Here is a 26061-nt window from a genome sequence, read left to right on the forward strand (position 1 = left end):
CACAAACGTTCACACAGCTTCCTCTTGCTAACACACACACGCACAAACGTTCACACAGCCTCCTCTTTCTCTGGGATCGTTGCGCTTCTTTAGCGTTGGCTCTGCATCCTGTTTGATGGGAGGAGTGTTACAGGGAAGATGTACCACACTTGTGCATGTCTAACTCCAACCAGACGCATGACATCTCCCTCCAGGTTTAGGCCAGACCCATAGAGGCCTGGGACAGCCTGTCCCGCACCTGCCCCCTGGACCTCACAGTGGAAGAACCCATAAACACCAGAGCCTGGCTGTACAGAGTTCAGATCAACTTGGTTTGAGAATTAGGGCTCTATTTTCGGCTGGCGTTAAGGCGGCACTAGTGTGAAACGCACGTTAGTTTGCAATTTCGTCGTGTAAAAACTGTCGCACTGGCATTTTCCAGCCCAAACGCCAGATTCGTCGATTTACCTGTCTCATATCTGCTCCTTTACGCTGTGATGGGCGGGATCCAAAGTGCTAATTTCAGCAGCGCTAATAGGGCAGCCCAGCCTCACATCCAATTCGCGCGTATATGTACAAAATGTATTTCAGCAGATTTCGTGCGTTTTTGTGCATTTTTGTGTGGTTCAATTCTTTCGAAAATACACGAATTTGTGCACTACTTAATTCGTGCGAAAAGACGCGAATTTAACCAGTAGGCACACAAGCCTTTGCAACAACCATATACGTGACTATACCTTACCCTAACCTTAAACCATTCTACTAACTATACCCAACCCTAACTCCAACTGGAACTTTGGCCAGCCGCGCCCGGACCCCTCCGGCCTACGCGCATATGTGTGGAGTGCACCCGCTCCCTTCCCCCCTCCGGTTTCCACGTGTCAGAGATGGAAGTGGATCAACCGACTCAAAACTAGAAACAAAACTCTTAGGTTGCACTATGCTTTCCACATCCGTTGACAAGCGGACCTAGACATCATGACCACACCACTCGATATGGACACATGGCAACCAACCCAGGACCAAACCTGCATAAGGTGCGGTGCAACTCAAGGGATTTTGTCTGATCCTACATCGAGTTTAATAACAACAATTAAATATAAACTATCGCGTCTATATGGTTGTAGAAAAGGCTTGTGTGTAGCCTACTGGTTAAATGTGTGTCTTCGCACGAATTAAGAAGCACATAAATTCGTGTCTTTTCTCACGAATTAAGCCAGAAAAACGCACAAAAACGCACGAAATTAGCTGAAATGCATTTTGTACATATATGCACGAATTGATTGTGAGACTGTGTTGCAGGAAGATACCAACCACATTGTGTCCTGGGTGAGAGTGTGAAGGAATGAATGACAACATAACCTGCTGTTTCTAACCTGCTGACACCTCAATGAAGCTCCAACTCAAACAAAGAGACTAATTAAAACATGACCATAACAGGACATGTGCAGTGGAAATCAAATGTGTTAGAGGTGAGAAGTAGAGCGATGAAGTCAGCAGTCGTACTGGATTGTCTTGGATAGAGACTCATATCTCAGGTTTCTACCTATCTGTGGAGAAAGTGTCTGAAGCTGCTTTTACATAAAAACATATATATACAGTGGGGCAAAAAGTATTTAGTCAGCCACCAATTGTGCAAGTTCTCCTACTTAAAAAGATGAGAGGCCTGTAATTTTAATCTTAGGTACACTTCAACTATGACAGACAAAATGAGCAAAAACATCAAGAAAAATCACATTGTAGGATTTTTTTATTAATTTATTAGAAAATTATGGTGAAAAATAAGTATTTTGGCTGACTAAATACTTTTTTGCCCCACTGTATATACAGTGGGGAGAACAAGTATTTGATACACTGCCGATTTTGCAGGTTTTCCTACTTACAAGCATATAGAGGTCTGTCATTTTTATCATAGGTACACTTCAACTGCGAGAGACGGAATCTTAAACAAAAATCCAGAAAATCACATTGTATGATTTTTAAGTAATTCATTTGCATTTTATTGCATGACATAAGTATTTGATACATCAGAAAAGCAGAACTTAATATTTGGTACAGAAACCTTTGTTTGCAATTACAGAGATCATACCTTTCCTGTAGTTCTTGACCAGGTTTGCACACACTGCAGCAGGGATTTTGGCCCACTTCTCCATACAGACCTTCTCCAGATCCTTCAGGTTTCAGGGCTGTCGCTGGGCAATGCGGACTTTCAGCTCCCTCCAAAGATTTTCTATTGGGTTTCGGTCTGGAGACTGGCTAGGCCACTCCAGGACCTTGAGATGCTTCTTACGGAGCCACTCCTTAGTTGCCCTGGCTGTGTGTTTCGGGTCGTTGTCATGCTGGAAGACCCAGCCACGACCCATCTTCAATGCTCTTACTGAGGTAAGGAGGTTGTTGGCCAAGATCTCGCGATACATGGCCCCATCCATCCTCCCCTCAATACGGTGCAGTCGTCCTGTCCCCTTTGCAGAAAAGCATCCCCAAAGAATGATGTTTCCACCTCCATGCTTCATGGTTGGGATGGTGTTCTTGGGGTTGTACTCATCCTTCTTCTTCCTCCAAACACGGTGAGTGGAGTTTAGACCAAAAAGCTCTATTTGTTTCTCATCAGACCACATGACCTTCTCCCATTCCTCCTCTGGATCATCCAGATGGTCATTGGCAAACTTCAGACAGGCCTGGACATGCGCTGGCTTGAGCGGGGGGACCTTGTGTGCGCTGCAGGATTTTAATCCATGACGGCGTAGTGTGTTACTAATGGTTTTCTTTGAGACTGTGGTTCCAGCTTTCTTCGGGTCATTGACCAGGTCCTGCCGTGTAGTTCTGGGCTGATCCCTCATGTTCCTCATGATCATTGATGCCCCACGAGGTGAGATCTTGCACCCCAGACCGAGGGTGGTTGACCGTCATCTTGAACTTCTTCCATTTTCTAATAATTGCGCCAACAGTTGTTGCTTTCTCATCAAGCTGCTTGCCTATTGTCCTGTAGCCCATCCCAGCCTTGTGCAGGTCTACAATTTTATCCCTGATGTCCTTACGCAGCTCTCTGGTCTTGGCCATTGTGGAGAGGTTGGAGTCTGTTTGATTGAGTGTGTAGACAGTTGTCTTTTATACAGGTAACAAGTTCAAACAGGTGCAGTTAATAGAGGTAATGAGTGGAGAACAGGAGGGCTTCTTTAAGAAAAACTAACAGGTCTGTGAGAGCCGGAATTCTTACTGTTTGGTAGGTTATCAAATACTTATGTCATGCAATAAAATGCTAATTAATTACTTAAAAATCATACAATGTGATTTTCTGGATTTTTGTTTTCGATTCCGTCTCTCACAGTTGAAGTGATACAATTACAGACCTCTACATGCTTTGTAAGTAGGAAAACCTGCAAAATCGGCAGTGTATCAAATACTTGTTCTCCCCACTGTATATTCTTTAATCGATTTTTGACATGTCTGTTTATATGTCGATTAATTGTTTGACCCTTTTTGGACTCTTGTTGGATGTGACTACAACCAATATGTGAGTCTGACTGGCAGCTTGTTTGTACAGTATGTGTTGATGTTGCGCTGCAGGTTTCATGTGAGTGTATTTCTGGCTGTGTATGTTGAGTGTCTACAGATATGTAAGCATGCTTGCATACCTGCATGCGTATATAAGTGTGTCATGTGGATGTGGCCATGTGTGTTGTGCAATAAGTGCCCGTATGTGAGTACCATGCACATACAGTATAGCAATGCCCTCTCTCTCTCTCTCTCGCTCTCTCTCTCTCTCTCTGTCTCTCTCTCTCTCTCTGAAAGCAGAACAGACAGGAAATGCTTCCTAATTGGGAGATTAGTGAAGACTGCCAGCTGCAAAGGAGAGAGGCTGTGTAAGGCAGGAAGGAGAGAAACACTCCTTGTTGCCTTTTAACTCTTTACATGTCATGACCACACTCTGGAATACAGGGGGCAAGCAAGAGGAAAGTGGGATATACTGAATATGGTTCCATATAGGATCCATTATATGTTACAATAAAATTACACTAATGTCGTAAACTGAACAAAAATATAAACGCAACATGCAACAATTTCAAAGATTTTACTGAGTTACAGTTCATGTAAGGACATCAATCAATTGAAATAAACTCATTAGGCCCTGATCTATAGATTTCACATGCCTGCGAATACAGATATGCATCTGTTGGTCATAGATACCTTAAAGAAAGGTAGGGGCGTGGATCAGAAAACCAGTCAGTATCTGGTGTGACCACCATTTTCCTCATGCAGCATAACACATCTCCTTCGCATAGAGTTGATCAGGCTGTAGATTGTGGCCTGTGGAATGTTGTCCCACTCCTTTTCAATGGCTGTGTGAAGTTCCTGGATATTGGCGAGAACTGGAACACGCTGTCGTACACATCGATCCAGAGGAACTTGCACATCATCATCTGCACATCTATCACTTCAGTGTTAATTTGCTAAATTGTAATTACTCCGCTACTATGGCCTATTTATTGCCTTACCTCCTTACTCCATTTGCACACACTGTATATAGATTTTTCTATTGTGTTATTGACTGTACTTTTGTGTATCCTATGTATAACTCTGTGTTGTTTTTTGTTGCACTGCTTTGCTTTATCTTGGCCAGGTCGCAGTTGTAAATGAGAACTTGTTCTCAACTGGCCTACCTGGTTAAATAAAGGTTAAATAAAACAATTAAAAAAAAAATCCCAAACATGCTCAATGGATGACATGTCTGGTGAATATGCAGGCCATGGAAGAACTGGGACATTTTCAGCTTCCAGGAATTGTGTACAGATCCTTGTGACATGGGGCCGTGCATTATCATTCTGAAATATGAGGTGATGCTGGCAGATGAGTGGCACGACAATGGGCTTCAGGATCTCGTCACGGTATCTCTGTGCATTCAAATTGCCATCGATAAAATGCAATTGGGTTCGTAGTCCGTAGCTTATGCTTGCCCATACCATAACCCCATCACTCCAATGGGGCAGTCCCATGCGTTTGTGAGGCTGGTTAGACGTACTGCCAAATTCTCTATAACAACATTGGAGGCGGCGTATGACAGAGAAATTAACATTAAATTATCTGGCAACAGCTCTGGTGGACATTCCTACAGTCAGCATGCCAATTGCACTTTCCCTTAAAACTTGAGTTATCTGTGGCATTGTTTTGTGTGACAAAACTGCACATTTTAGAGTGGCCTTTAAGTATCCCCCAGCACAAGGTGCACCTGTGTAATGAGCATGCTGTTTAATCAGCTTCTTGATATGCCACACCTATCAGGTTGATGGATTATCTTGGCAACGGATAAATGCTCACTAACAGGGATCGAAAATAATTTGTGCACAAAAATTGAGAGAAATAAGCTTTTTGTGCGTATTTCAACTCATGAAACATGGGACCAACACTTTACATGTTACGTTTATATATTTTTTCCAGTAATTTTACAAAATTAAAGCCCTGTAATGACTATGGTAATAATAAGTTATCATTTGGTTATGAACAGTGGGGCAAAAAAGTATTTAGTCAGCCACCAATTGTGCAAGTTCTCCCACTTAAAAAGATGAGAGAGGCCTGTAAATTTCATCATAGGTACACTTCAACTATGACAGACAAAAAGAGAAATAAAATCCAGAAAATCACATTGTAGGATTTTTAATGAATTTATTTGCAAATTATGGTGGAAAATAAGTATTTGGTCAATAACAAACGTTTATCTCAATACTTTGTTATATACCCTTTGTTGGCAATGACAGAGGTCAAACGATTTCTGTAAGTCTTCACAAGGTTTTCACACACTGTTGCTGATATTTTGGCCCATTCCTCCATGCAGATCTCCTCTAGAGCAGTGATGTTTGGGGGCTGTTGCTGGGCAACAGGAACTTTCAACTCCCTCCAAAGATTTTCTATGGGGTTGAGATCTGGAGACTGGCTAGGCCACTCCAGGACCTTGAAATGCTTCTTACGAAGCCACTCCTTCGTTGCCCTGTGTGTTTGGGATCATTGTCATGCTGAAAGACCCAGCAACATTTCATCTTCACTGCCCTTGCTGATGGAAGGAGGTTTTCACTCAAAATCTCACGATACATGGCCCCATTCATTCTTTCCTTTACACGGATCAGTCGTCCTGGTCCCTTTGCAGAAGAACAGCCCCAAAGCATGATGTTTCCACCCCCATGCTTCACAGTAGGTATGGTGTTCTTTGGATGCAACTCAGCATTCTTTGTCCTCCAAACATGACGAGTTGAGTTTTTACCAAAAAGTTATATTTTGGTTTCATCTGACCATATGACATTCTCCCAATCTTCTTCTGGATCATCCAAATGCTCTCTAGCAAACTTCAGACGGGCCTGGACATGTACTGGCTTAAGCAGGGGGACACGTCTGGCACTGCAGGATTTGAGTCCCTGGCGGCGTAGTGTGTTACTGATGGTAGGCTTTGTTACTTTGGTCCCAGCTCTCTGCTGGTCATTCCCTAGGTCCCCCCGTGTGGTTCTGGGATTTTTGCTCACCATTCTTGTGATAATTTTGACCCCACAGGGTGAGATCTTGCGTGGAGCCCCAAATCGAGGGAGATTATCAGTGGTCTTGTATGTCTTCCATTTCCTAATAATTGCTCCCACAGTTGATTTCTTCAAACCAAGCTGCTTACCTATTGCAGATTCAGTCTTCCCAGCCTGGTGCAGGTCTACAATTTTGTTTCTGGTGTCCTTTGACAGCTCTTTGGTCTTGGCCATAGTGGAGTTTGGAGTGTGACTGTTTGAGGTTGTGGACAGGTGTCTTTTATACTGATAACAAGTTCAAACAGGTGCCATTAATACAGGTAACGAGTGGAGGACAGAGGAGCCTCTTAAAGAAGAAGTTACAGGTCTGTGAGAGCCAGAAATCTTGCTTGTTTGTAGGTGACCAAATACTTATTTTCCACCATAATTTGCAAATAAATTATCCTACAATGTGATTTTCTGGATTATTTTTCTCATTTCGTCTGTCCTAGTTGAAGTGTACCTATGATGGAAATTACAGGCCTCTCTCATCTTTTTAAGTGGGAGAACTTGCACAATTGGTGGCTGACTAAATACTTTTTTGCCCCACTGTATGTGGTTGTCCAAAACTGCTTTGAATCTGGCAGTTATATGAAGACACTGCTCATGGTTGTGACACATATATGATTTCACATAAAAGTCCATGTGAAATAGGAGTTTGCTCTAGGGTATAAGTGTCTACATGTCAGCCCCATGCCACTGTTCTGTTTCCACCCTGCCTATAGTGACTGAGTGTGGAGGTAGGTAGGATACCTTGGCAAAAACACTTAGATCTTTATTCACGCTCCTTGTGACAGCCATGATGGAAAAATATTTTTTCGCTGCTCTTTCAGCCCCTAATGCATGTTGAGCACATTCAGACTCTTTGCCAGTTCTATATAGTTAAACCTTTTCCAAAAGTTGGATGAGTTTATCTGCCACAAACAATGAAGTCCCTTTCATAGACTGGTCTGACCAGAATAAGCAGAGAGCAATCATCTCATGAAAATCTCCCTCCTTCAGGAAAGCTGTAAAGTTGCAGAGGCAGTTTGAGGACAGGATGTTATTCATGGCCGTGGTTGGTCCAGGACCTTCCCTTCACCAGTTGGTATTTCAATCACTGAACAGCAGTTCTTCTGCATGTCAACGGCCTGGTTTCAATCAACCTGCAGAGCATCAACTCCTGATTGTGACTTGAGAACGTACAGGTTGTCATGTTTACTAACTTCTGAAAATACCACAAAGAGTTCTGAAAAACCACCACTGATGTTTACTACTTACAAATGAATAATGACCACAACACATTTGGATAACCCCTTAATTCTTGATAGTGCATTCTCATTATGTTTAGATAAATACTGCCTCTGGACCATTGGTGATTGATTAAAACACTGTGGCCCATTCACTAGCCTCAGCTGCAAGGCGCAGACCGATGGGAAATAAGCCACCATTACTTGCTATTACTCACTTATCGTTAAACTGCTGCATTTAAACTTAATTATCTCTATTGGCGAGCAAATCGAGACAAGACTACCCAGGACATCTGCATGGTCCGTGGAGTGGGGGGTTGGGGGGGGGGGGGGATTCACTGGTTATCTTAAACATTGTAACCTGTTTGTTGGAATGGTGTTACTTTACAGAGGACTCTGTATGTTTCAGTTAGCAGAATAACAGGAATATAACATCATTCCCACCTCTTTACCTCCCCATTTACCTGCTGGCTGTGTAACACTAATGAAGCATAGCTGCCTTGAATAACATCTAATTAACCACAAAGGAGATGGACGCTATAAGCAATCAATAGTGATTGTCAAGTGAAGGTGTTCATACAAATCCCACACAAATGAGCTGTAATGTTCTATAGAAAAGGGCTGCATTGACCAAAACGTGTACATAATAGACGCACGGAGGAAGGAATGTGTGCAGAGACATGTTCTTTCTACTGAGCGACTATAGGCCTGCCCAGGAGGTTGTTCCTACCAACAGCAGCTCAGCTAGCCCCAGGCTCCCAGAGCACAGGTGCAGCTCTGGCATCTCTTCCCCCCACAGCGACCACATGACACTTAGACATAAACAAATAATGGTCCATATATTGGTGGCCAAGGTTGTTCTTTAGATTTTTTGTTTTACCAGTTTCAGCTTTTGGATTAGTTTCCGTCCACAAAGCTACAAAGCAAATAGAATTCCCTGTATGTTGAGGTAAAGGGTAAACACGGGTTGTTGTGACGTGTGTGGTGAGTGAGTACTGGTGTGTGTCTGATATTGCTGACATTGAGCCCTGCACAATGTTTTTTCTGGGTTATATTCTTTGAGAAGTCTCTCCCTGCCTCTGGCTCACCTGTTGGGGTCTGACAACAAAACAAATGGCTTCCACCGCGGCTGTGGGTGACCTATGACCCTGTCTTCAATTGCCCTGCGGAGCCAGGGAGTTTGTCAAGTCTCCGATTCAATAACATATTTCCCCAATGAGCTTAAGCACTTAGCTGTTTAACACCTGTAACTCCGTCTCTGCAACTTATACACTATATATACACAAGTATGTGGACACCCCTTCAAATTAGTGGATTAGGCTATTTCAGCCACACCCGTTGTTGACAGGTGTATAAAATTGAGCACACAGTCATGCAATCTCCATAGAAAAACATTGGCAGTAGAATGGCCATACTGAAGAGCTCAGTGATTTTCAACGTGGCACCGTCATAGGATGCCACCTTTCCAACAAGTCAGTTCATCTAATTTCTGCCCTGCTAGAGATGCCCCGGTCAACTGTAAGTGCTGCTATTGTGAAGTGGAAACGTCTAGAAGCAACAATGTTTCAGCCGCGAAGTGGTAGGGCTAACAAGCTCACAGCACGGGACAGCCGAGTTCTGAAGCGCGTAGAGCATAAAAATCATCTGTCCTCGGTTGCAACACTCACTACCGAGTTCCAAACTGCCCCTGGAAGCAACGTCAGCACAATAACTGTTCGTCGGGAGCTTCATGAAATGGGTTTCCATGGCCGTTTCCATGGCCATGCACAATGCCAAGCGTCGGCTGGAGTGGTGTAAAGCTCGCCGCCATTGGACTCTGGAGCAGTTGAAACGCATTCTCTGGGGTGATGAATCATGCTTCACCATCTGGCAGTCCGATAGATGAATCTGTGTTTGGCGGTTGCCAGGAGAATGCTACCTGCTCAAATGCATAGTCCCGACTCTAAAGTTTGCTGTAGGAGGAATAATGTTCTGGGACTTTTTGTTCGTGGTTCGGTCTAGGCCCCTTAGTTCCAGTGAAGGGAAATCTTAACCCTACAGCATACATGACATTCTAGACGATTCTCTACTTCCACTTCTGTGGCAACAGTTTGGGGAAGGCCCATTCCTGTTTCAGCATGACAATGTCCCCCTTGCACAAAGCAAGGTCCATACAGAAATTATTTGTTGAGATTGGTGTGGAATAACTTGACTGGCCTGCACAGAGCACTAACCTCAATTCCATCAAACACCTTTGGGATGAATTGGAACACCGACTGCGAGAAATGTTCCAACATCTAATGGAAAGCGTTCCCAGAGGAGTGGAGGCTGTAATAGCAGCAAAGGGGGGACCAACTCCATATTAATGCCCATGATTTTAGAATGAGATGCTTGACGAGCAGGTGTCCACATACTTTTAGTCATGTAGAGAATTTAGTTAGAGATGGTCTCCTTACATATAATAATAATAATAATAATAATAATAATAATAATAATACTGCTGATACAAAGCACTGACTGATAGCAGTCACGATGTCACGGCTGTTAAAAGGAGCGGACCAAGGTGCAGCGTGGTGAGCGTCCATGTTCTTTAATTAAGAAAAGACACTGAACAAAACAATACACACTACAAAACAAAACCGTGAAGCTTAAGGCTAAGTGCCATAAAGAACGTCAACTTCCCACAAACACTGGTGGGAAAAAGGGTACCTAAGTAGGGTTCCCAATCAGAGACAACGATAGACAGCTGTCCCTAATTGAGAACCATACCCGGCCAAAATATAGAGATAGAAAATCATAGAAACACAAAACATAGAAATGCCCACCCCAACTCACACCCTGACCAAACCAAAATAGAGACATAAAAGGATCTCCAAGGTCAGGGCATGACACACGACTTCTACCGAAGTCGGCTCCTCTCCTAGTTCGGGCGGCGTTCGGAGATCGACATCTCCGGCTCTCTAGCCATCACCGCTCCATTTTTCATATGTCCATTTGTTTTGTCTCGTTCCATACACACCTGGTTTTCATTCCCCAATTAATCTATATGTATTTAGTCTTCTGTTCCCCATCATGTCTTTGTGTGTAATTGTTAATTGTTTATGGTATATGTTCACGCAAGATACATTATAGTTTATGTTCCGTGGTTTTGGGCACTTATGTCATTTTTTGTGCCTATTGTTGAACGGAATAAAAGTGTGCCTGTTTACTCTACTCTGCTCTCCTGCACCTGACTTCGCCTCCCTTACACCGCCATAACAATAGCATTTTTAATAAATGCAAATATATTCTTCACACATAGTAGTTTTGTGATTTTTAGCTATTTCTTGGTTCTCTCTCTTAACTAAGCATACACCTCCGTGCACATGTATGTGGACATTAAACTCTACCCCAAAGTCAGCCAAAGTAAATGGAACCACAAGCCATTTCGATCTGTTTAGCCAGACTAAAGAATATTCAATATGTAGCAAAGGCAGAGTAAATTTCAATAATTGACATAACATAAGACTACGGTTGAAAGATTGAATATACAAGTTTATTGAAGCCAAATTTGCAGTGGTGTAAAGTACTTATGTAAAAATGCTATAAAGTACTACATAAGTCTTTTTTGGGGTATCTGTACTTTACTATTTATATTTTTGACAACTTTTGCTTTTACTTCACTACATTCCTATAGAAAATAATGTACTTTTTACTCCATACATTGACACCCAAAAGTACTCGTTACATTTTGAATGCAGGAAAATGGTCCAATTCACGCACTTATCAAGAGAACATCCCTTGTCATCCCTACTGCCTCTGATCTGGCAGACTCACTAAACACACTTATCAAGAGAACATCCCTTGTCATCCCTACTGCCTCTGATCAGGTGGATTCACTAAACAGAGAACATCCCTGGTCATCCCTACTGCCTCTGATCTGGCAGACTCACTAAACACACTTATCAAGAGAACATCCCTTGTCATCCCTACTGCCTCTGATCAGGTGGATTCACTAAACAGAGAACATCCCTGGTCATCCCTACTGCCTCTGATCTGGCAGACTCACTAAACACACTTATCAAGAGAACATCCCTTGTCATCCCTACTGCCTCTGATCAGGTGGATTCACTAAACAGAGAACATCCCTGGTCATCCCTACTGCCTCTGATCTGGCAGACTCACTAAACACACTAAACAGAGAACATCCCTTGTCATCCCTACTGCCTCTGATCAGGTGGATTCACTAAACAGAGAACATCCCTGGTCATCCCTACTGCCTCTGATCTGGCAGACTCACTAAACAGAGAACATCCCTGGTCATCCCTACTGCCTCTGATCAGGTGGATTCACTAAACAGAGAACATCCCTGGTCATCCCTACTGCCTCTGATCTGGCAGACTCACTAAACAGAGAACATCCCTGGTCATCCCTACTGCCTCTGATCTGGCAGACTCACTAAACAGAGAACATCCCTGGTCATCCCTACTGCCTCTGATCTGGCAGACTCACTAAACAGAGAACATCCCTTGTCATCCCTACTGCCTCTGATCTGGCAGACTCACTAAACAGAGAACATCCCTGGTCATCCCTACTGCCTCTGATCAGGTGGATTCACTAAACAGAGAACATCCCTGGTCATCCCTACTGCCTCTGATCTGGCAGACTCACTAAACAGAGAACATCCCTGGTCATCCCTACTGCCTCTGATCAGGTGGATTCACTAAACAGAGAACATCCCTGGTCATCCCTACTGCCTCTGATCTGGCAGACTCACTAAACAGAGAACATCCCTTGTCATCCCTACTGCCTCTGATCTGGCAGACTCACTAAACAGAGAACATCCCTGGTCATCCCTACTGCCTCTGATCTGGCAGACTCACTAAACAGAGAACATCCCTGGTCATCCCTACTGCCTCTGATCTGGCAGACTCACTAAACAGAGAACATCCCTTGTCATCCCTACTGCCTCTGATCTGGCAGACTCACTAAACAGAGAACATCCCTTGTCATCCCTACTGCCTCTGATCTGGCAGATTCACTAAACAGAGAACATCCCTTGTCATCCCTACTGCCTCTGATCTGGCAGACTCACTAAACAGAGAACATCCCTGGTCATCCCTACTGCCTCTGATCTGGCAGACTCACTAAACACACTAAACAGAGAACATCCCTTGTCATCCCTACTGCCTCTGATCAGGTGGATTCACTAAACAGAGAACATCCCTTGTCATCCCTACTGCCTCTGATCTGGCAGACTCACTAAACAGAGAACATCCCTTGTCATCCCTACTGCCTCTGATCTGGCAGACTCACTAAACAGAGAACATCCCATGTCATCCCTACTGCCTCTGATCTGGCAGACTCACTAAACAGAGAACATCCCTGGTCATCCCTACTGCCTCTGATCTGGCAGACTCACTAAACAGAGAACATCCCTTGTCATCCCTACTGCCTCTGATCTGGCAGACTCGCTAAACACAAATGTTTGGTGTGTAAATTATGTCTGAGTGTTGGAGTGTGCCCCTGGTTAGCTGTAAATGATAAAATAAATACAAAATTGTGCTGTCTGGTTTGCTTAATATAAGGAATTTTAAATTATTTATACTTTTACTTTTGATACTTAAGTACATTTCAAAACAAATACTTTCAGACTTTTACTCAAGTAGTATTTTACTGGGTGGCTAACTTTCACTTGAGTCATTTTCTATTAAGGTTTCTCTACTTTTACTCAAGTATGACAATTGTGGTACTTTTTCCACCACTGCCGAATTGACTAGAGGGAGCTAAGTATTGGTTGTGTAAAATCTACTGTGTGATCCGATATAATATTCAGAACCTTTCATAAACTGAACCATAGTTTGGTGCAAGATAGTGCGACAGCTCAATCAAACATTCTGTGATGAGAAAAAGAAGTACAAAAGAGGCATGAAGTGAAGCATTTTGAGATGCATGTAGGTTAAGTGTTGGGGAATAGGAGCCATCTGGAGCAGGCCTGACTCTCTTCTGCGACCCACAGCCCACCTCCGTGCCCTGGCTGCCAATGAACTGTGCAATTAGAAACACATCCGCCTTCAAGGTGCATGGTATGATCAAACATGTGCCGCTCATCAGTCCTCCAGCGCAGAAAGGAAGGGGAAAGAACCTCTGAACACACAAGTGTTCACTAGCACGTACACACTAATGCAGGTATCCACAAGCCTGCACTACACACATAAACACAAACACATTGACACAAACTGAACTTGGTGCTTTAGGTTCAGACACTGAAACATTTACAGACAGGATTACACATGCTTACACACTATGTCCTCTGACTCAACATTCTCCCTCCATCCCCTCTCTCAGCTGGTCATTAAAATGCAATATGCAGATTTATAAGCTCCCAGATCCCGATGCTAAGTAAATAAGCACACGAGACACATCAAACCAGACAGTGTTTTACTCATTCTCTGGAACAGTGCAGGAGCACATGCACACACGCACTCACACGTGCACGCACAGATCCACGTGCACTGTAAACACATCCCAAATTAAAACCTGACAGTTTTTCTTCCACTGTAAGCCAACCCTAGCTATGGGCCCAAACAGTACATTAAGCATTTTCATATGACAGACAGCTTCAGCTCATATCATTGGATAATAACTATGTCATTGTTGTGCAATGTGACAGTGAAAGTATACAGACCACAGTCACTAAATGCTAAACATGTATGGTAACTGATGCTGTAGGTAGGCCTTTGAAGGTTGATCTGCTGCTTAGGTCTATGAGGACGTAACACATCGCATCAAGCTGATGCAAACACACATACAGAACCATTCAACCAGCTTCATACAGAGCCAGATCTGTTGATCAGTCTGCTGCCAAACACCAAAACAAACAACAGCAGCACCTGGAACTGTGTCCGTATGTGTGTGTCTATGTGTGTGTGTGTGTGTTGTTGTGTTAGTATATTTCCCTCACTAACTTTAAACATAAGCTATCTGAGCAGCTAACCGATCGCTGCAGCTGTACATAACCCATCTGTAAATAGCCCACCCAATCTACCTACCTCATCCCCATAGTGTTTTAATTTACTTTTCTGCTCTTTGCACACCAGTATTTCTACTTGCACATCATCATCTGCTCATCTATCACTCCAGTGTTAATTTGCTAAACTGACATTACTTCGCTACTATGGCCTATTTATTGCCTTACCTCCTCATGTCATTTGCACACACTGTATATAGACTTAATTTTTTAAAATATTGTGTTATTGACTGTACGCTTGTTTATTCCATGTGTAACTCTGTGTTGTTGTTTGTGTCACACTGCTTTGCTTTATCTTGGCCATGTGGCAGTTGTAAATGAGAACTTGTTCTCAACTAGCTTACCTGGTTAAATAAAGGTGAAATAAAAAATAAATGCTGAGCCATGATGAATGCATGATGAAGCAGGATGGGATTTGGTCATGAGAGCTGATGCATCATCAGCTGTTTTCTGCTGTGGATGTATGTTAAAATATGGAGCATAGACCTCCCAGCCCAACACAACAACACTTTCCATTGTCTCATAGCACTACCATGATGGATGTGGTCCACTTTTTGTTTGGTTATTTGTGTCTTTGTCTCACAGTATTAGCTGATAACAGATGATGTTATGGGTTTTGGCTCACATCCTCTGCAGGAGTGTTTTATGTGTTATATCACACTATAACAGGTCTCAGTCATGGACTGCATCCCTGCAATTGACCATCTGGTAATATGGTTGTGTGTAGTTTATAGCACCTTTGACAATAATAAAACATATCTGAACTTGAAAACAAATAAACAGAGAGACAACCAAACAGACAGACGCGCAGGAACGCAGGCACACTCACACACACACACACACACACACACACACACACACACACACACACACACACACACACACACACACACACATGCACACACACACACACACACACACACACACACACATGCACATGCACACACACGCACACACACACGCACACACACACACACACACACACACACACACACACACACACACACACACACACACACACACACACACACACACACACACACACACACACACACACACACACACACACACACACACACACACACACACACACACACACACACAGCAACATAAATCAGCCCCAAGGGAACTCAGCCACTTCTAGTCCATTGAATGGTTGAGGGAGGAGCTGTGTGATGTGTTTAGTGGGGGTATTTTGAGAGTGTATTCGGAGTACACAGAGTAAATAAATATTTGATGACAGTGCCACCTCTCCGTTGCGCCGTGGGAGGGCCAAGCAGATCATCTTGTGACCTTCAGACACCCAGAAACAGATGAATAATTCAGCCAAGTGTTGTCAATCATCCTGTTGGTTCCAGATGGAGTAGAGATGAGACGCATCATGGTGCTCTGGAGGGATATCCGAGATGACATCTCACTGGGGCGTCAATCAACAACACGTGTTGATTTGAACACTCTTACTGAGATTTCTGCAATCACTGAAAACATAACCGTTTCAATGATTATAACTACTGCCCTACCAGCATACAGTATGCCAGTGGGATATATAAAACAAGAAGATGTCTCAGGGTGTTGCATCTCTGATTTGAGTTGCGCTGCAAATGAATATGGGATGGAATCCAAAGTGCATTGCATCAGACTGTTTACCTTTCAATGTCAATGTATCCATCCCTCCCCTTCAATAAACCATTACAGTAAATTAGGTTGAATTACTGTACTGTAAAACAGGTCATGAATGAATGCAGGTCTGGGACTTGGCCATTAGGTGTGAGTGGTTTAGAGTTACTTTATTCCCATGCCCCTGAGAGACGACTATTGAACTGATGGTGGACTGCTGAGCTTTGTTTGGGTGGACCCCTCAAATGTAGCACTCAGCTGTTCAAATCTGCTGTTTATATTAGCATATAAGGATTTATCTGCGTGTGTGTGTGTGTGTGTGTGTGTGTGTGTGTGTGTTTACGCGTGTGCCCGTCAGCATTTCCTGGGGCCTGGACCCAGTGACTGATGCAGGCCGGAGTAACCTTCTCGCATGAAGGTGTCGCATATGATACTTCCTCAAGCCTAAGCCAAACACCATGCGATCCCTGATCCAACTCCACACCTGATCCCTCCCTCCTCCTCTCCCTGCTCTAGTTGTTTGCTTTGATCCCTCTCCATCCCCCTCTGTCCCTCCAAGCAAAGACTGAGCTCAACTTCCAGCTGATGGGCATTTTTGTTTAACTTTGGGTGAATGTTGAACAAAGGTCACACAGTGAGGTCAATGACTCAGTGAAAGTCCTAGTTACATATTATTTTACAGTGCTTTTCACCAGATTATAAACAGCTAAATACCACATTATCATCTGCACTTACACTACATATATGGTTACTACGTTATAACTTGGTATACATTTTTGTAATTCTGTTTTGTTTTTGCAATGTGGAGAAAAGTTTATATATTGTAGCTCCTTACACTCGTACCCATGTACAGATTTGGGACTGATAAGTGACCTAATTGGAATGCAGTGGCTGGACAGTAACATGCTATACATGATGTCAGAGCTCATGGTTTCCGCTTCACAGCGGAATATTGGTTTTGACTGAGAGCGGAAGTTGCCCTCCTCCCTCCCACTAATTGGGCAACTTTTGAAAATGTTTTGTTGTCAAAGTGAAATAAATATTGTAAATTAAGAGGACTCTATGTATTTTCAAAAAGGAGCCAATGAGGATTATAATAAATACCACTTTGATGTCATACATGCAAGCCAAACACCCTTGATTTCAAATGTGCACATTTCCAAATCATAAAACTGATGTCATATACAGTGTCAACGTTTATGTTCACTATGCTTGATGTATATGGCGTCATATATCGGGTTGTTCTGAACAGAATGAGCCTGCGTATGTTTGTCGTATTGTGAACAAATTTGGCGAGGAACACGAATCTCTATTCTATGTGCACCAAAACTACAATCTGCTTCTCTGAATTGCCTTGTGAAAGCCTAACACTGTAAGATTGTATTTTGTCACTTGGCTAGTCATGTTTTCAAATTATGCCCACCCGACCCAGATTGCCATTTAAAATGGACTGCTTTTGAAATGCGTAAACAACAACAGTAATTGTGTGATGGCAGGGATGAAGGGCTGTTTGTAACGTTCTGGGTGTAGTAGGTGAGAAGTCAGACACAGGAAGCAGAAAGTTCAGGGTCGTGCAAATTTAATGCACAAAACGGCGAACATAAGCCAACCCCACGAAAACACAACAAACAAACGCCCCAAACACGGGGACTTAAACTGTCCAGCAAAACCCACGAAATGGGAAACACGTAACCCACAGACGTGCACACAAGTTACACAAAACAATCCCGCACAAAGAGCAGGCGAGCCGGCTGGCTAATAAAGCCCAACCAATCAGCAAATACACAACAGGTGTAACCAATAAACAGACAAGGAGGGGGAGGAAAGAATCAGTGGCAGCTAGTAGGCCGGTGACAACGACTGCTGAGCGCCACCTGAACGGGAAGGGGAGCCACCTTCGGTAGGAGTCGTGACACTGTGTTTCAAACAAAACAACTTCAAGTGTGCTTGCTGTAGTTCCTCAACGGCACAGCTAGGAGAGCTCAAAATAAACTATACGGTTCTAAGACTCTACTTTGAGTCATAAAAGTGCATTGCAATTATGTAGGAAATGTGAACACTTTGGAGAGATGTGTGGCCACTTGAAGATACCACTTAGACCTCTCACTCAAACCTTTGTCATTTGTTTGTCTTTTGTTGCACCTACCCCACATTTTCCATGACAATTCTTATCATGTTACTGAATATATCCAGCGTATTTTCAGATTTTGTTATCAACAGTCTTGTGTCAGATGAACTATTTTGTCCAAACCTTTAGTCTAATAATTGTCTCAATCTCAAACTATTCCTTTTTAATTGCTACCATGGTTATGCATATGCATTTCATATTTCTTCTGTAAGGAACATTCATATTTAAGAAATGAACGTTATTTCTATTAAAGGGTTACCTGGAGAAAATCCCACCTCTCTGAAATGAAAATGGATGGCCCTCCGTTCAGCAAAATATATATTTTTAAACCTGCCTGAACGCTTGAAAAAAAAGTGACCCTCCTCTATACCCCGAATATATATATTGTTTTACATAAAGTGGATAGCAGAGAACATGCCTTGGATATGCAGTTTTAGCAACTGTTCTCTGTCCTGTAAGCATTACATGGCAACGCAGGAATTTTTATATGGCATAGTGCTGCGAATCAGAAGGTTGTGGGTTCACAGACCACTGTGGACAAGAGTAGGGATGGAAAGATCTTCTTTATAGTAAAAATATTGCATGAATTTATCATCGTATTTGCGGGTCAAAGAAAAATTCGAATTTTATAGAAATGTCATGCAATTCTACATCATTTTACATGACTGGAGACCTTAGGAGAATGTTTTTTAATACCACACAAATGTCCAGAATTACAGGATAAGAATGGACAGAGAGATAAGTCTATGCGTTCTTCTTATCATATTTCTCCAATGCCAAATTAGTGTGTCTTGTTTTGCAACTGTCCCTGTTTGCAAATATTTCAATCTGAGACATCGTTATGAATCTGAGCATAATACTTTCAAAAGTTGTGCCTACCTTTCCACCCCAGACAAAGTAGGCCTACCAATGCAGAGACATTTAAGTTGAACTGTTGGCTACTCTTCTCCCGTGGCTTAACCCAATGAGAGATCACAAGTGGCTGGGTTTAAACATCTTCTATTGTAAAGAAAGTGAACAATCGACAGTGACAGAATTAGATTACTTACTAAGGAAAGTCAGTTTTTTTTGTCTCCTCGGCTATAGAAGGTTGTCTCTCAGCCTCTGAATGTGAAAGAAACGAAACAATGATATCCCCATATCCATCGCAGTCATGTCTTCCCGTCTATTTCACAGCTTGTTTCTAGCATAGCGCATCACGGACCACAGCGCTGTTATACATCACTTTATATATTTGGATCATTTTTATTTCCTTTAAAATCTTACACTAACAAGGAGTAGAGTCTATGCTTTTTACCATTTTCTTTCATTAAAGGTAGGCCTATGGCATACCTTTTCATACCCCTCAATTCGAGTCTTGGTTTTAATTTAACAGCCTTTCACTAACATGGAGGTAGGTTATTTAAAGAGCGTTTGGAGGAATTCATTATTAAGAAGGTGTTCCTACTGTTTGGTGCACTCAGTGTATAGCCTAATAAGCAACTAATTCTATAACACTGAGAAATGTTGAAATTTCAACAATTACAAATTACATGACCATCCCATGGGCTAGATAGAAAACATTCTTAACACTCCCCCTGACTGAAATTTAAAAAGCATAAAAAATAATGACCCTCCCCCTCCTCCCTCAGGTCCCTATTATGTCAATTTCAAACCATTCCTTATCCCTATCCATATAGGCCAATTCCCATGACTGTCAATATTTGAGAGCATATTGGTGAATGCAGGCAGTGAATTATATCTTTTTTGAAGGGAGGGTGTCTGGCCAAACTCAGAGTGCCGTTGACAGGGGTTTAAACCATGACAAGAAGAGGACATGAGCAACAGCAGAACATTTCATTTAGTGATTTAGATAAATGCTCTCAGGCTGACCTAATCAGATTTCCAAGGAGGCAGCTTTGGTTAAGTCCCCTCTTCAGTGACAGGTGACATTGGTGTTTGTCAAAGTCAAAAGCATGTGAGGAAAGGGGTCAGTGTTGTTGATACACCACAGATTGCTCTGTCACTATGTGGTTCAGGTCTTAAAGGAGAAGTTTTCTTTTTTACAACCAAATCTCAATTTTTGATGTAAATTGCACGTTATAGAAGGGTCCAGACACCTTTTTTGGTGATTTCACATGTTTTTGAGAAATGTACCCCAAACAGCAAATCACTTCCTCATCCACGTTGTGTAGTATGGGGGCCCCGATAAAAACATGAACAAAGGTTCCAAAAACACCCAAATACATCATTAGAAATGACAAAGCTCTCAGTATAATGATGCAGGTCTTAGATGTTGTACACATGAAATTGTGTCATTCCGAACTTTATCTACAATGCTATATTTCCGTTTTGCGCGACTTGAGCCATTTCTCCTATCCAGCTGTTCCATTCTCCATGTAGCCTGCTGCTACAGGTAATTGCCTAAATAAAGGAAAAAACAACATAAAGAGTCTTAATAGGGTATTGGGCCCCCACGAGCCACCAGAACAGCTTCAATGCGCCTTGGCAAAGATTCTACAAGTTTCTGGCACTTCCTGTGTGGAAGCACCCCATGCTTTCAATATACTTAGTATCCCTCATTTATTCAAGTATTTCCATTATTTTGGCAGTTACCTGTAGAATGGACGGAGAGTTGTAGCTCGAGTCACAACAATATGGAATATAACGTTGCGGATGAAGTTCGCAATGACAACATTTCATGTGTACCACATCTAAGACCTGCATCATTATACTGAGAGCTTTGTCATTTCTAATCATGTATTTGGGTGTTTTTGGAACCTCTCTCATATGCACGACAGACACACGCACACGCACACACACACGCACACACACACACACACACGCACACACACACATGCACACACACACACACACACACACACACACACACACACACACACACACACACACACACACACACACACACACACACACACACACACACACACTTTAATGATGCTTGGAGAGGGACTGGCTTGGGATTAACGTTATTGTGCCCTGTGGACATTTTGTAGTTTATTTCAAACATGGCCCTTTTGCTTTCTCTGCTATCTCAGCTCTGGGCGCCAAGGGACATGTTCTGTTTCAGGCTTGAAATTGTTATGTATTTCCTAAGTGAAAAGACAGCCTCATCCTCTGCTTGGGATACTCCCCCAGTTTGTAGAGATGGCTTTTCCAGGGACACCCCATTCATATACAGTACTATCCTTTCATGTTGTGATGTTCCTCTCCTCTCAGCAATACTAGAGAACAGGCCAAACTCAGACTGTTTCTCTTTACATTAGCCTTAACATTTGCCAGAAAATAGGGCAATTGTTTAGAGTCAAGAACCAGACTGATATCAGCTTCCCAAGAACCATTTTCAGATTCAAGGACTTGTATGTGACTTTATTTGACCATGACCCATGAAAAAGCAATGTGTGTGCTAAGCAAGGCAAAGCAATGCATCAGCTCCCCTCGTTAATATTTCAGAATAAAATATAAGATTAAAATATGTGTGAAGTAATAAACTACAGCACATTTTCCATTAATAATTGTGTCATTTCATCACCTTCAGCCCTCATTCCTAACTGTCAGTTTTCTCTCTCTGTTTGCTGATGTGTCTGTCTGAGTGCCTGTAGAAAAGAGCTGATACATTTGCATCTCCCTCCTGCTGCCAAGATCCACCTCAGAGAGCGGCTCCTCAGCCTGCCTGCCTGTCTGCCGGCTGCCCCACCTATGGGGATTCAGATTCCTGTGAGCACAGGAAAAAACACTTATTTCACAATTAAACTGAGCGACTCCTATTAGCTCAGGGCCCCTTGGGGACAGCTCAGGGGAGGTGGTGACAAATTGCTATTTGTTCGGAGGTATAGTTCTGTTATGAATGCCTTGAAGGGATTGTTTACCAATCACTGTATTCTAGTGCTGAAAATAAGCTTTCTTTTCAGTGGCTATTCAATCTAATTTTGTTTTACAGAAAGTGGTGACTTGAAATACTTTTCTATTTTTTGATGAGAGCTTGTTGATAAATTTAATCGCAAGTGTGTTGCTTGCCATATCCATTTTATTATACATTGAACATCTTTCTGAGAACTAATGAATCATTGTATTCTTGTGACTTCTGCAATCATTAAACACTTTCCATTTCCTGTCAGAATTATTAGGAGAACGCCAGAACATTACAAGAATCCAAGGAGCATATTCAATAATTTATTTTAGTGGGACGCTTCCTGAGTGAGTGAGGGAGGGAGGGAGGGAAAGAGAGTGAGTTTGGCTGCGGTGCCTGGTGAACTTTTCCCCAGTTTTTCCCCAGGTGCCTGGTGAACTTTTCCCCAGTTTCACCTGGCTGCAGCGGAGGTCTTTCCAGCCAAGACGGGCCCCTGGGATCCGGCGCTCATCGGAGCGGCCCGTGCTTATGAGCTGTGATCAGGACTTGGGTGGTGGTGGGGTTGGGGGGTAGGAAGTTGGAGGGGCCCGGAGAGACAGCTGTCCGGCTCATCTTCCCCTCACGGCCGCCTCATTTATAATTAACATAGATGACCAGGTGGCTATGTTCCTCTGTCCCTGCCAAGGCATACTTCCGACTGACCTCCGACCTTCTATCAGACATTCCGAAGAGGAGAATCAGTGAAGGATCAATTGATCATGTTTACTGTTGAAGTACTGCTGGCTCACTCACTGTGTTAGCTTTAAAAAAAACACTGTTTAGATAAATGCACTCTTAGAAAAAAAGGTGCTATCTTGAACCTTAAAAGAAGGTGCTATCTTGAACCTTGAACCTTTGGGGCGGCAGGGTATCCTAGTGGTTAGAGCGTTTACTTGTAACGGGAAGGTTGCAAGTTCAAACCCCCAAGCTGACAAAGTACAAATCTGTCGTTCTGCCCCTGAACATGCAGTTAACCCATTGTTCCTAGGCCGTCATTGAAAATAAGAATTTGTTCTTAACTGACTTACCTAGTTAAATAAAAAAAGGTTCTTCAGCTGTCCCCATAGAATAACCATTTGAGGAACCGTTTATGGTTCTACAAAAGGCTCTACATGGAACCCAAAAGTGTTCTCCTATGGGGACTGCCAGCCAGCCCTTTTGGAACACTTTTTCTCTGAGTGTACACAGGACAGAGAGAGAGAGGGAGGAATTGAGAGAGGGAAAGGGAGAGACAGACAGAGAGAGAAACATTTTAAGTGAAGAAGAGAGGGACACGGGAAGACAGAAAGACACAAAGTAAAGAGTGAGGAGTGGAGCCACAGAGAGAAAGAAAAGCAAGGAGAAAGAGAAATAGAGAGGGAGAGACACAAACAGAAAGAGAGAGAAAAAAAGGTCTTTATAGCTTTGGCTGGGCTGAAGGCTGAGGTCCACTGGGAACTCCCACAGGTCCAGAGCTCATATGAGGCCAGGTCTGGGGAACAGGACGCACTGGGCACAGACGTCAATCCAACGTCTTTTCCACGTTGGTTCCATATCATTTCATTGAAATAACGTGGAAACAATGTTGATTCAATAAGTGTGTGTCCAGTGGGGAAGTTATGGAGGCACCTGCAATTCTCATTCCCGCTTCCCCAGATGACAACAGCCCTGCAGAAGTGCTAGAGCAGCAGTACAGCTGTGCTAGCTAGAGTACAACGTTCCCCGCATGGAGCTCCTAAAGCTCTTGTCTGCTTCATCTCTGACCCTGGTCACTGACTGACTGAGCCCAGACAAACAGACAGCAGTTTGGGCCCCTGGACCTGCTTAATCAAAACCACAGACTAACAACTGACCTCTAACATATATCCCTCCTGGCCAAGCACTCTCCTTCCACCCCTAACCCCACCCCCATTCCTCCTGTGTGCCGTTGCTAGGACAACCTTAAAGGTTTTTCCAGATGTGTCTGGGATTCATGAATATACACCATATATACAAAAGTATGTGGACACCCTTCAAATTAATGATTTTGGCTATTTCAGCCACACCCATTACTGTCAGGTGTATAAAATAGAGCACATAGCCATGCAATCTCCATAGTTAAACACTGGCAGTAGAATGGCCATACTGAGTTCAGTGACTTTCAACGTGGCACCGTCATAGAATGCCAACTTTCCAACAAGTCAGTTCTTTAAATGTATGCCCTGCTAAAGCTGCCCTGGTCAACTGTAAGTGCTGTTATTGTGTAGTGGAAACATCTAGGAGCAACAACGGCTCATCCGCAAAGTGGTAGGCCGCACAAGCTTACAGAACGGGAGCGCCTAGTGCTGAAGCGAGTAGCGCATAAAAATCATCTGTCCTCGGCTGCAACACTCCCTACCGAGTTCCAAACTGCCTCTGGAAGCAACGTCAACACAATAACTGTTCGTTGGGAGCTTCATGAAATGGGTTTCCGTGGCCAGGCAGCTGCACACAAGCCTAAGATCACCATGCATAATGCCAAGCGTCGGCTGAAGGGGTGTGAAGCTCGCCGCCATTGGACTCTGGAGTAGTGGAAACGCTTTCTCTGGAGTGATGAATCACAATTCACCGTCTGGCAGTCCATCGGACGAATCTGGGTTTGGCGGATCCCAGGAGAACAGTACCTGCCCGAATAGATAGTGCCAACTGTAAAGTTTGGTGGAGGAGGAATAATGTCCTGGGGCTGTTTTTCATGGTTCAGGCTAGGCTCCTTAGTTCCAGTGAAGGGAAATAATACAGTCACAGCATGCAATTACATTCTAGATGATTTTGTGATTCCAACTTTGTGGCAACAGTTTGGGAAAGGCCCTTTCCCGTTTCAGTATGACAATGCCCCTTTGCACAAAGCAAGGTCCATACAGAAATGGTTTGTCGAGATCGGTGTGGAAACACTTGACTGGCCTGCACAGAGCACTAACCCTCAACTCCATCAAACACCTTTTGGATGAATTGGAAAGCTAACTGCGAGTCAGGCCTAATCGGCCAACATCATTAATGGTTTTGTGGCTGAATGGAAGCAAGTCCCCGCAGTAACATCTAGTGGAAAGCCTTCCCAGAGAGTGGAGGCTGTAATAGCAGCAAAGGGGGGACCAAATCCATATTAATGCACATGATTTTGGAATGAGATGTTCGACAAGCAGGTGTCCACATACTTTTGATCGTGTAGTGTAGTTCTGCACCCTCCCTGCATTACTGCCTGCATCCCCAAACAACGTTTTGGTTATTATTACGCCTGTGGACTCATCCAATAACAGACTGACCCCTAGAATAGGTTGAGGCTAACACATTCTCTGTTCTCTTCTATCGTCACCATTATAATGGTTCGGGGCTAAGGTCCAGACTGGGACCCAGGGTTAGAGAACAAGCCATATCCAGTATATTTTTTGTAACCAGAGTACCTCTGACTTCCTGTGCACATGTTCTGGGTAGTGTTCATGTCTGACTCTGAGTGATTGGCTGGGCCATTAGAGGACCTGTTAGAACTTGATTCACTCTTTCATCTGTTGGTTTCTATACTTTTAGGAATCCTGTTGTGATTATGAACGGAAACAAATGATACCCACCGTTTGGCACCGTTTCTCCCTGTTTTCTGCATTTCAGGTTTATTCTACTGCAGAGTTCATTCAGCACTTTGCCTGGTCCACAGAAAGGCATGATTCAGCAGCCAGTGGAGTGACACTGTGCTGTGGAAACTC

Source organism: Oncorhynchus clarkii, chromosome 17, assembly GCF_045791955.1.
Source record: "Oncorhynchus clarkii lewisi isolate Uvic-CL-2024 chromosome 17, UVic_Ocla_1.0, whole genome shotgun sequence".
Lineage (NCBI taxonomy): Eukaryota > Metazoa > Chordata > Actinopteri > Salmoniformes > Salmonidae > Oncorhynchus > Oncorhynchus clarkii.